This window comes from Anastrepha ludens, unplaced genomic scaffold (genome assembly GCF_028408465.1).
Source record: "Anastrepha ludens isolate Willacy unplaced genomic scaffold, idAnaLude1.1 ptg000022l, whole genome shotgun sequence".
In the NCBI taxonomy this organism is placed as follows: domain Eukaryota; kingdom Metazoa; phylum Arthropoda; class Insecta; order Diptera; family Tephritidae; genus Anastrepha; species Anastrepha ludens.
The window spans coordinates 12501-25000 of NW_026530033.1; the positions used below are offsets into that span (position 1 = coordinate 12501).

A 12500-nucleotide genomic window follows, 5' to 3' on the forward strand; every position below is an offset into this window, starting at 1 on the left:
CAGACCTCCTCTTTGAATTTAACTCACTCGTCCACCATTTCACACCTTTCATTCTCACAGCCCTAGCTTTCCTAAACACTAAGTCATTCACTCCCCAGACACATTCAGATAGACGAGCAATTTGCTCATCAACCCCCAATTCCTCAAACTCACTAAGCGGTATACCCAATACCGCTTCCCTAACAGTATGCCCATATCGGTTCCAGTCAGTACACGAGGTACGCCATCGCCTCAATGGACTCCCCCCCTCTAACTGCGGGGTACGGGGAGTAACCATAATTTGTATTAAATTATGGTCACTAATTCCCCAACCCCCCCTAACGCTCCATTTACACTCGAACCTACTCGCTGCTGCCTCATTCATGAGCGTCACGTCAATGTCACTCACACCTCTAGGACCCTCAAACGTATACCACTCGCTTGGTTCGTTTGCAACGAGGAGGCTATTCGCCACAAGCCATTCGCTCATAGCCTCACCCCGATCGTGGCTCTGATATCCAGAAGTATGCCTGGATACCTTGCTGAACCACATCGGGGAAGTAGCATTCGCATCCAGACACACGATGGCAGGAATGCTACTCTCACGTAGTAGCACCGCATCTATGTACCTTAAATAGGGCTCCAGAGGCTCGTCAAACTTGCAATACAAGCTGACGACATTCATTCTGCCGAATTCCCCCTCGACACACACACATACTCCCCACTGTGATGAGTCAACTACTACACAAGAGTAGCTTGGCTCACACACAGCTACTGCGGCATTGACTCCAAGGTCCGTAAAGACCCTGAAGCCCCCAGGAAGACCTCTCACCACCCCATTGGTGGAGTATGGTTCCTGGAGCAAAGCAATGCCGCAGCCCCCCTCCAACATACACGCCCCCAATTCACACATCACGGCATAAGCCCCCTGACAGTTCAGTTGATATAGCTTAACCATTAATGTCTAACGAGCGCACGGGCAACAATCGCACAGTACACCGGGCAGACAGTGGACATCATCAAATGCCCGGCTGGCTTGCCCTTAAACGCACAGTTGCGACAATGCGGGGCATTGCCACAACCCGCACTCCTGTGTCCTTCTTGCCCGCACCTTCGGCAGACATCCTTCTTGGCCCTGCATTCTGCCACCCTGTGATCGAATCCCATACATCGGAAGCAGCCGGGCGTCAGTTGGTCCGGCCGTACCCGGAAGGAAAACCACTTAACGTAGCAACGACCTGCTTCCAGGAGGGCGGACATTAGCTTGTCCGTGCCCTCAAGGACAACATTCGTCACCCCATCAGGGCTGACCTTCCAAGGACGGCTGACCATCCTTACGTCCTTCTCAAGGCACCCAGGGCTGAACTCCTTGAGGTTCAAACGGAACAACTCTCCCATGAATTCATCAGGGGAGATCTCCGTGTGAACCCCCTGGACCACAACCCTAGGTCCCAGCTTCCGACGTATGCTCACATCGAGCCCCACCTCGGAAAACTTGGCATTTCTCACCAAGTTATCCCTCTCAGCAACTGATGGGGTGCGAATAATCGCACCTCCATCCTTCAACGGGCGCACCTCGTGCACCCTTACCCCCATGGAAGGCCCTACCTCCTTTACCACTTTTTTGATCACCTCTTTGGACGTAGTGGGGGTCTTACCCCTCACTACGACCGACCAGGTCTCAACTGGCTTGGGCACCGGCAACGCCGGCAACACAGGCGCAGGCGCCTGAGGTGCCGGCATCATCGCTGCACCAGCCAGCGCAGCTCCAGCCGTCCTCTGAGGTGCTCCCTCCCTAGTTATCTTCGTGGCTTCTAACCGCCCACGAAGATGGGCTATTTCCGTCACCATTTCCACAAACAGTTCCTCGAACTCCAAGGAGTATCCCAGGAGGTCTTTTGCCACACTTTTCGGGACGTCGTCCATATCTATGACGGCTCCACTAAAGGCCGTCACAATGGACTTGAAGCGCCCCATAAATTCGCCCCCAATTTTTATTCCCGAATTTTCCAGGGAAGCACCGAAATTCCTGCGGATTTTCTCCATGCGCTTCCCGGCTGGACCTAATTTATCCCCTGATTTACGCACCTTTTTCACCCCCCCCTTTTTTTCCCCCTCGGAAGCGCCCTCGCTTCCGCTTACCCCCGACTTACCTTCAGGTAACTTAGGGGCTACCTTCCCCTCGTCACTCGCCTTTACTACCGGAACTGCTGCACCTCCAGCGGTCTTCTTCCTAATACGGGGAGGGGACCGCAAAATAACCTCCTCCTCCCCCGACGTTGTCTCGTCCATCGCCGACGACGGTACAACAGAACCGATGGGAAGAGGGGTATTCGCCCTCTTCCGCATATCGCTTAATTTGGGCATCGCCCAATGCCCCACCAACTAGCTTGACGAATCCGCCGTATATCGCTCCCAAGCAACAACAAAAACAGGTCACTCTTGGGCGACAGTAAGGTACTGCAAGACAGGGATGAGTCCCGCACAGGCACGCACACAGCAACCACACCTAACGGCAAGCCAAAGCAACCGCGAGGACGTAGCCCACACCACCAGCCAAAGGTCTGGCAAAGGCCACCACCAATGCCCTGCCGGACAGAACACCGTTCCCCGCACAGGGACGGGTCGACCAATATGAAGCTAACGCCGGGCTCGACCGTAGGCCAAACGCAGCACGCTGTGAACACGGCACCTGCACAAGGTATTCAACCTTGGCGCAGCACTGTACCCACGCACAAAAATAACACCCCTTTTATCACTGCCGAAGATAGCAATATAACAGCACGCCAAACTATCGACGCACTCACTATATCCACGCCGAAAATTAACGGCACTCACAAAACCACTAATAGTTCACAGCTATGTACAGCCACGCGCACAATTGGCGTCACTCGAATAACGGGCACACTTCCCGTATTCGCACAATGGCACTCACTAACACAGTTGCCCTTAACAGCGTACAGCTACTGTACAGCCACGCTAATCGTAGCGTCACCAAAATTCCGGTGAAACACACAACGGCACTCACTTTACACAATTCTCGGAATCACTATGCAGCTCATGTACAGCTACACTATAGCGTCACTCGATTCGCGGTAATACTCGCGGATATAGCACAAAACGAAATTGACAAAAAATTTATGCGCTCGCGACAAGGCACGTCTTCACTGCTCAACAATCACAATGAGAATGAGTAGATAGGGACAGTAGGAATCTCGTTAATCCATTCATGCGCGTCACTAATTAGATGACGAGGCATTTGGCTACCTTAAGAGAGTCATAGTTACTCCCGCCGTTTACCCGCGCTTACTTGAATTTCTTCACTTTGACATTCAGAGCACTGGGCAGAAATCACATTGTGTCAACACCCGTTAGGGCCATCACAATGCTTTGTTTTAATTAGACAGTCGGATTCCCCAAGTCCGTGCCAGTTCTGAATTGATTGTTAATTGATAATCGTTATAATTTAAAAAGAATATATATCGAATGATATAATTCCTTAAAAATTTTAGCAAGAAAGTTCCACAATTGGCTACGTAACTACTATCCGGGGAACAAGAATCGTAATTCTCTATTTACCCAGAACGAGTACATAAACCATGGTATTGCTTCCCAATCAAGCCCGACTATCTCAATCTTCAGAGCCAATCCTTATCCCGAAGTTACGGATCTAATTTGCCGACTTCCCTTACCTACATTATTCTATCGACTAGAGACTCTTCACCTTGGAGACCAGCTGCGGATATTGGTACGGCCTGTTGAGAAGTTTGCGTGACCCCACCATAAATTTTCAAGGTCCGAGGAGAAAATATCGACACAACAGTAAATGTCATGCTCTTCTAGTCCATCTACCATATCTCTCTTCGAAAGACTTCCATGGTAGTACGACTATAAAACAGAAAAGAAAACTCTTCCGATATCTCTCGACGGCTTCTTTATGGTCGTTCCTGTTGCCAGGATGAGCACAAGGCCCATTTTTAATAACAAACGGATACTCAACAGGTTACGGAATTGGAACCGTATTCCCTTTCGTTCAAAATAATTCAAGTATTTAATTATTTTTTAATATATATATATAAATTTTATTAATATTTTTTTTTATTAAAAACTTGAAAATTTTCGGCTTTCGCCTTGAACTTAGGACCGACTAACTCGTGATCAACCACTGTTCACACGAAACCCTTCTCCACTTCAGTCCTCCAAGGTCTCATTCGATTATTTGCTACTACCACCAAGATCTGTACCAATAGCGGCTCCATGCAGGCTTACGCCAAACACTTCTAAGCACACTATTGTACCCTCCTACTCACTAAAGTTTCAAAATTTATAAATCAATCGAAATTGTTTTATAAATCATCTACTTTAGCGGTAATGTATAGGTATACAACTTAAGCGCCATCCATTTTAAGGGCTAGTTGCTTCGGCAGGTGAGTTGTTACACACTCCTTAGCGGATTACGACTTCCATGTCCACCGTCCTGCTGTTTTAAGCAACCAACGCCTTTCATGGTATCTGCATGAGTTGTTAATTTAGGCACCGTAACATTACGTTTGGTTCATCCCACAGCGCCAGTTCTGCTTACCAAAAGTGGCCCACTGGGCACATTATATCATAACCTCAACCTTCATATCAAGAAAGGTGAGGTTCTTACCCATTTAAAGTTTGAGAATAGGTTAAAATCGTTTCGACCCTAAGGCCTCTAATCATTCGCTTTACCAGATAAGATTATTTTATATAATTTTTAAATGCACCAGCTATCCTGAGGGAAACTTCGGAGGGAACCAGCTACTAGATGGTTCGATTGGTCTTTCGCCCCTATACTCAATTCTGACAATCGATTTGCACGTCAGAACTGTTTCGGTCTTCCATCAGGGTTTCCCCTGACTTCAACCTGATCAAGTATAGTTCACCATCTTTCGGGTCACAGCATATATGCTCAAGGTACGCTCCAGTTAGAGGTATAAATAATAATAAATTATCATTATACATAACTATATGGAACGCCCCGGGATTGAATTAATTGACTATTTAAGAAAATAGACTAAAAATTAATCCCATTATATTTTTAAGTTAAGTTAATTATGCCATTAAGTTTAATATAACTCAATGACTTGCACATATGTTAGACTCCTTGGTCCGTGTTTCAAGACGGGTCCCGAAGGTATCCTGAATCTTTCGCATTGTTAATCATATAAATGCATACAAATAAATATTAATATCATAGATATTAAATTTTTTGTAAAATTCAAAAAATGAATTTTAGCATTATATATAATAAAATCTATCAACACTTTATCAAATCATTAGTATTTATTCTATGTTAATATGCTTAAAAAGCAAATTAATTTAAATAAACTTAATATCACCAATGATCTTTTGATAAATACTTTATTATGTTAATAGATTACAATGTCCTTATATGAAAAAAATGCACATTATTTTTAATTATTTAATGATGAATTTTTCATAATGGATATTCAGGTTCATCGGGCTTAACCTCTAAGCAGTTTCACGTACTATTTAACTCTCTATTCAGAGTTCTTTTCAACTTTCCCTCACGGTACTTGTTTACTATCGGTCTCATGGTTATATTTAGTTTTAGATGGAGTTTACCACCCACTTAGTGCTGCACTATCAAGCAACACGACTCTTTGGAAATATCTTTCTAGTAATCATTAACGTTATACGGGCCTGGCACCCTCTATGGGTAAATGGCCTCATTTAAGAAGGACTTAAATCGTTAATTTCTCATACTAGATATTAAGATATTCCATACACTGCATCTCACATTTGACATATAGACAAAGTGACTTAGTGCTGAACTATTTTCTTTTCGCTCGCCGCTACTAAGAAAATCCTTGTTAGTTTCTTTTCCTCCCCTCATTAATATGCTTAAATTCAGGGGGTAATCCCATATGAGTTGAGGTTGTTTTAAAATATTTTTTATCTTCTCACAATTTAATAAATAATTATATCATCTTTTCATCTCTATTTTTCTTTTTTCCTTTTATATAAATATATATTATAAATAATAATTATGTAAAATGAGGCAATTCTAGAATAAAAAAAATTAATTTTTATGCTAGACATTCCTCCTTTAATTACATATATAAATTAATATTTTATATATATATAAATAATATGAAAATTTTTTAAAGAGAATACTTAGATTCAAAATTTTTTTTATTTCATTTTATTTGAGAGGATTTTTTTTTTTTAAGAATATATTAATAAATAAAAAATTCATTATATATCTTTATTTTTTTGCTATTAATATTATGAATTATTTAAAATCCAATAATATACACATTTGCTTAAATTCAATTATTTTTATAAAAGAATAAGCAACTTATTTAGCATAGTCTTACAACCCTCAACCATATGTAGTCCAAGCAGTACTTTAAAATTTAATTTAATGTACATAACAGCATGGACTGCGATATGCGTTCAAAATGTCGATGTTCATGTGTCCTGCAGTTCACACGATGACGCACAGTTTGCTGCGTTCTTCATCGACCCATGAGCCAAGTGATCCACCGCTTAGAGTATTTTTTTATTTATTTTTATTTATAACAAATGTCAATTTTTTTTTGCATATATTAATTGAAAGAGTAAAATTAAATAATAATAATAATAAAATATAAATTGATTTTCTTTCAATAATATATATCAAATATATTTAACTCTAAACATTTTTATTAAGTTGCGAATGTCTTAGTTCAACAATAATACAGTGGTGGTATTTATTATGTTTGATTATTTTGTATTTTTTTAATCATTTTATTTATATATAAATATAATAATAAATATATACCACTTTTGTTATTGTGAACAAATTAACTTATCATTCAATCAAATGAATAATAAGTACAACTTTCTATTTTCATGTTTAAAGGTTTTTAAAAGAAAAAATAAGAAAAAACATTACAAAATGTACCATCATATTATATTTAATATGATATAATTGATGGATAACAAATTGAATGAAAAAGAATAAAAAGAATATGGATTCAAAATAATTATAAATTTTTCTTTTTTTTCTTTTTTTCTTTTGTTTGTTTTTGTTTTTATTTGTTTTGGCATTGTTTGTTTTTCTTACGGATATGGAACACAATAATGATCCTTCCGCAGGTTCACCTACGGAAACCTTGTTACGACTTTTACTTCCTCTAAATAATCAAGTTCGGTCAACTTTTGCGAAACAACCGTGACACACGAGGCGTCACAGTGATCACGTCCGGAGACCTCACTAAATAATTCAATCGGTAGTAGCGACGGGCGGTGTGTACAAAGGGCAGGGACTTAATCAATGCGAGTTAATAACTCGCACTTACTGGGAATTCCAAGTTCATGTGAACAGTTTCAGTTCACAATCCCAAGCATGAAAGTGGTTCAGCGGTTTACCCGGACCTCTCGGTCTAGGAAATACACGTTGATACTTTCATTGTAGCGCGCGTGCAGCCCAGGACATCTAAGGGCATCACAGACCTGTTATTGCTCAATCTCGTTACTGCTAGACGCAATTTGTCCATTTAAGAAGCTAGTGTCCTTATAATGGGACAAACCAACAGGTACGACTCCACTTATATAAACACATTCAAACACTTGTACATTCAAGATGTACGCATGAAAGAAGGCTATATAAGTTTCAACATCATAATCCTGAAAGCATCTATTTAATATATTTGAGTCTCGTTCGTTATCGGAATTAACCAGACAAATCACTCCACGAACTAAGAACGGCCATGCACCACCACCCATAGATTCGAGAAAGAGCTATCAATCTGTCTTACACGCTTATGTTCGGACCTGGTAAGTTTTCCCGTGTTGAGTCAAATTAAGCCGCAGGCTCCACTCCTGGTGGTGCCCTTCCGTCAATTCCTTTAAGTTTCAGCTTTGCAACCATACTTCCCCCGGAGCCCAAAAGCTTTGGTTTCCCGGGAAGCGACTGAGAGAGCCATAGTAGTAGCTACACCCAATTGCTAGCTGGCATCGTTTATGGTTAGAACTAGGGCGGTATCTGATCGCCTTCGAACCTCTAACTTTCGTTCTTGATTAATGAAAACATCTTTGGCAAATGCTTTCGCTTAAGTTAGTCTTACGACGGTCCAAGAATTTCACCTCTCGCGTCGTAATACTAATGCCCCCAAACTGCTTCTATTAATCATTACCTCTTGATCTAAAAACCAATGAAAGTAGAACAGAGGTCTTATTTCATTATTCCATGCACAAAATATTCAGGCATTTGGAGCCTGCTTTAAGCACTCTAATTTGTTCAAAGTAATTGTACCGGCCCACAACAACACTCGATGAAGAGCACTGAAGTAGGTTTAAATAGGAGGAATATATAAAAAATACATTGTATTAATTATATATAAGAACTCCACCGGTAATACGCTTACATACATAAGGTAATGTACATACCACAATATATAGTTGTACTACCCGTATGAAGCACAAATTCAACTACGAACGTTTTAACCGCAACAACTTTAATATACGCTATTGGAGCTGGAATTACCGCGGCTGCTGGCACCAGACTTGCCCTCCAATAGGTCCTTGTTAAAGGATTTAAAGTGTACTCATTCCAATTACAGGGCCTCGGATATGAGTCCTGTATTGTTATTTTTCGTCACTACCTCCCCGAACTGGGAGTGGGTAATTTACGCGCCTGCTGCCTTCCTTAGATGTGGTAGCCGTTTCTCAGGCTCCCTCTCCGGAATCGAACCCTGATTCCCCGTTACCCGTTGCAACCATGGTAGTCCTAGATACTACCATCAAAAGTTGATAGGGCAGACATTTGAAAGATCTGTCGTCGGTACGGGACCATACGATCTGCAAGTTATCTAGAGTTCAACCAATTTAACGATCAAATGATCGCTTGGTTTTAGTCTAATAAAAGCACACGTTCCATAAGGTCCGTGTTTATATTGCATGTATTAGCTCTAGAATTACCACAGTTATCCAAGTAACTGTTAACGATCTATGGAACCATAACTGATATAATGAGCCTTTTGCGGTTTCACTTTTAATTTGTTTGTACTTAGACATGCATGGCTTAATCTTTGAGACAAGCATATAACTACTGGCAGGATCAACCAGAATAATATATATATTTGTTTATATATTTTTCTTTGTTTTTCATATTTGAAAATTTCATAAATTACGGTGTATATAAAAAGTAAAGGGGAAAACGCACATACAATAGAACGTAATTTTAATAACACAATTTATGTATCATCTCATCATCATCATCATTATTATTATTATTATTTATTAATAATGTGCTTTTATTTGTATAAAATATTTGTATTTTATTTGGTCTTCTTCTTTGTTGTGTTTTTCTTTCATTTTCTTTCGTTCAATGTGCGCTCCCGCCGACCCCTTTAGCTTTTCTTATCAGAATTCAAAAACCGTTTTTTATGAAAAAGAATTTTCGTTCTCTATATATATTTTGTATAAAAATATAAGAACGATATTTCTTCTTAATATTTGCCAATTTTCAAATGTATCATTTTTAATAACATTTTACTTTTTCTTCAAATGCATTTTTAATGTAATAATTTCATATATTACATAATTTTTCTCTCTGAATTGAAATTAATAATTCCATAATTCTATTTTTTAATCATAAATATATATATGATTGAAAAAATTTCTCCTTTTTTCTTTTGTTTAAAATTTAGTTTTTCTTATAATTTTTATTTGTTTTGTTTTTTTTTTTTCTTCATCTGTTTAATTTCCTGTATGTATACAAGAAACAAACAGTTGAGGATAATTTCTATGTAATGCTAGTATAGAATATAAAATTTTGAATTCAAAAATTTATTTCTATTTAAACTAACTATAGAATACCAGGAATAAAATACAATGACACCAATATGCCAAGGTTACATTCCATAATATGTTAGTATAGAATATAAATTCTTCATATATGTATATATATTCGAAAATTGTTTCTATTTAAACTAACGTATGGAAAACCATGAATAAAATCACAAATACACCAATATGCCAAGGCAACAATCAATAGTTACATTCCATAATATGTTAGTATAGAATATAAATTCTTCATATATGTATATATATTCGAAAATTGTTTCTATTTAAACTAACGTATGGAAAACTATGAATAAAATCACAAATACACCAATATGCCAAGGTAACAATCAATAGTTACATTCCATAATATGTTAGTATAGAATATAAATTCTTCATATATGTATATATATTCGAAAATTGTTTCTATTTAAACTAACGTATGGAAAACTATGAATGAAATCTCACAATACACCAATATGCCAAGGTAACAATCAATAGTTACATTCCATAATATGTTAGTATAGAATATAAATTCTTCATATATGTATATATATTCGAAAATTGTTTCTATTTAAACTAACGTATGGAAAACTATGAATGAAATCTCACAATACACCAATATGCCAAGGTAACAATCAATAGTTACATTCCATAATATGTTAGTATAGAATATAAATTCTTCATATATGTATACATATTCGAAAATTGTTTCTATTTAAACTAACGTATGGAAAACTAGGAATAAATCCACAATATCACCAGTTTAACATAACTCAAATTCGTGTTTCATATAGTTATGATTCGATTTATATGCTTCAATATCATTGGTTAGTTAAATGTTGATATTTTCATATTATTCACATGCCTTCACCGTGAGTGTTTTTTGCCATGCACACCACACATTGTGAAAAATGTATGGGAAAAATTCAATTCAATACATTTCAGTTTGATTTCATATAATTCAATTACATTTTATATATTTCAATAATACCATCAACTTAACTAAATATATATTAAAATACTAAATTATATATATGATGATATTTTCCATATATTTGAAATGTCTTTATTATAATTTATTCAGTTTATCATATGAATGTATTGTGTTAAATTTTACTTTCATACATTTAATCGAATTTAGTTTCATATAAATTCGATTCGATTTTCTTTCATATATCTCACTTGCCTTCACCGTGAGTGTTTCTGACAATGTACACAACGCATTGTGAAAAATGTATGGGCAAAATTTTGTTAAATTTTACTTTCATACATTTAATCGAATATAGTTTCATATAAATTCGATTTGATTTTCTTTCATATATATCTCACTTGACTTCACCGTGAGTGTTTCTGACAATGTACACAACGTATTGTGAAAAATGTATGGGCAAAATTTAACTTAATACAATTCAATATATTTCAAATGTTTTTCTTATATATTTATTCAGTTTATCATATGAATGTATTGTGGTAAATTTTACTTTCATACATTTAATCGAATATAGTTTCATATAAATTCGATTTGATTTTCTTTCATATATATCTCACTTGCCTTCACCGTGAGTGTTTCTGACAATGTACACAACGCATTGTGAAAAATGTATGGTGAAAATCTAACTTAATAGAATTCAATATATTTCAAATGGCTTTATTATATATTTACTCAGTTTATCATATGAATGTATTGTGGTAAATTTTAATTTCATACATTTAATCGAATATAGTTTCATATAAATTCGATTTGATTATATTTCATATATTTCACATGCCTTCACCGTGTTTTTTGCCATGCACACCACACATTGTGTAAAATGTATGGGAAAAATTCAATTAAATACATTTCAGTTTGATTTCATATAATTCAATTACATTTTATATATTTCAATAATATCATCGATTTAACCAAATATATATTAAAATAATAAATTATATATATGATGATATTTTCCATATATTTCAAATGTCTTTATTATATATTTATTCAGTTTATCAAATGAATGTATTGTGTTAAATTTTACTTTCATACATTTAATCGAATATAGTTTCATATAAATTCGATTTGATTTTCTTTCATATATATATCTCACTTGACTTCACGTGAGTGTTTCTGATAATGTACACAACGCATTGTGAAAAATGTATGGGCAAAATTTTGTTAAATTTTACTTTCATACATTTAATCGAATATAGTTTCATATAAATTCGATTTGATTATCTTTCATATATTTCACATGCCTTCACCGTGAGTGTTTTTGTTTGTCCATGTACACAACGCATTGTGAAAAATGTATGGAAAAAATTTAACTCAATACATTTCAATTTGATTTCATATAATTCAATTATATTTTATATATTTCAATAATATCATCATCGGTTAACCAATATATATTAAAATTAATAAATTATATATATGATGATATTTTCCATATATTTTTTTATCATATTATATATACCCCAATAATGATGGAATCACAGATATGTCTTATTTTCGTAAATTATTTTGATATCATCGATTAGCCAAAATTTGAAAATATTTAATATATATGAGATGATGATATTATGATATTTTTATATATTTCATATATATAAATGTATGTTAAATAAATATTTTTATATAATTTTTATTTGCTTTTCTTAATTAATAATATAATAACATAACATTTATATATATAGTCTGATTATAAGAGATTTCATATTTG

The 12500-nt window shown here is 36.2% G+C and overlaps 2 non-coding genes and 1 pseudogene across 2 annotated transcripts; all 3 read right to left on the reverse strand.

Annotated features, from left to right (window-relative positions):
* Positions 1-3121: 3121 nt before the first annotated feature.
* LOC128870687 (large subunit ribosomal RNA) lies at positions 3122-5908 on the reverse strand (annotated as a pseudogene).
* A 438-nt stretch (positions 5909-6346) lies between these two features.
* Positions 6347-6527, reverse strand: LOC128870712 (5.8S ribosomal RNA). The gene has a single exon (XR_008455448.1). It is a non-coding gene; the product is annotated as a 5.8S ribosomal RNA (ribosomal RNA).
* Positions 6528-7093: 566 nt separating this feature from the next.
* Positions 7094-9084, reverse strand: LOC128870710 (small subunit ribosomal RNA). Its single transcript, XR_008455446.1, has one exon. It is a non-coding gene; the product is annotated as a small subunit ribosomal RNA (ribosomal RNA).
* Between the last annotated feature and the right edge of the window lie 3416 nt (positions 9085-12500).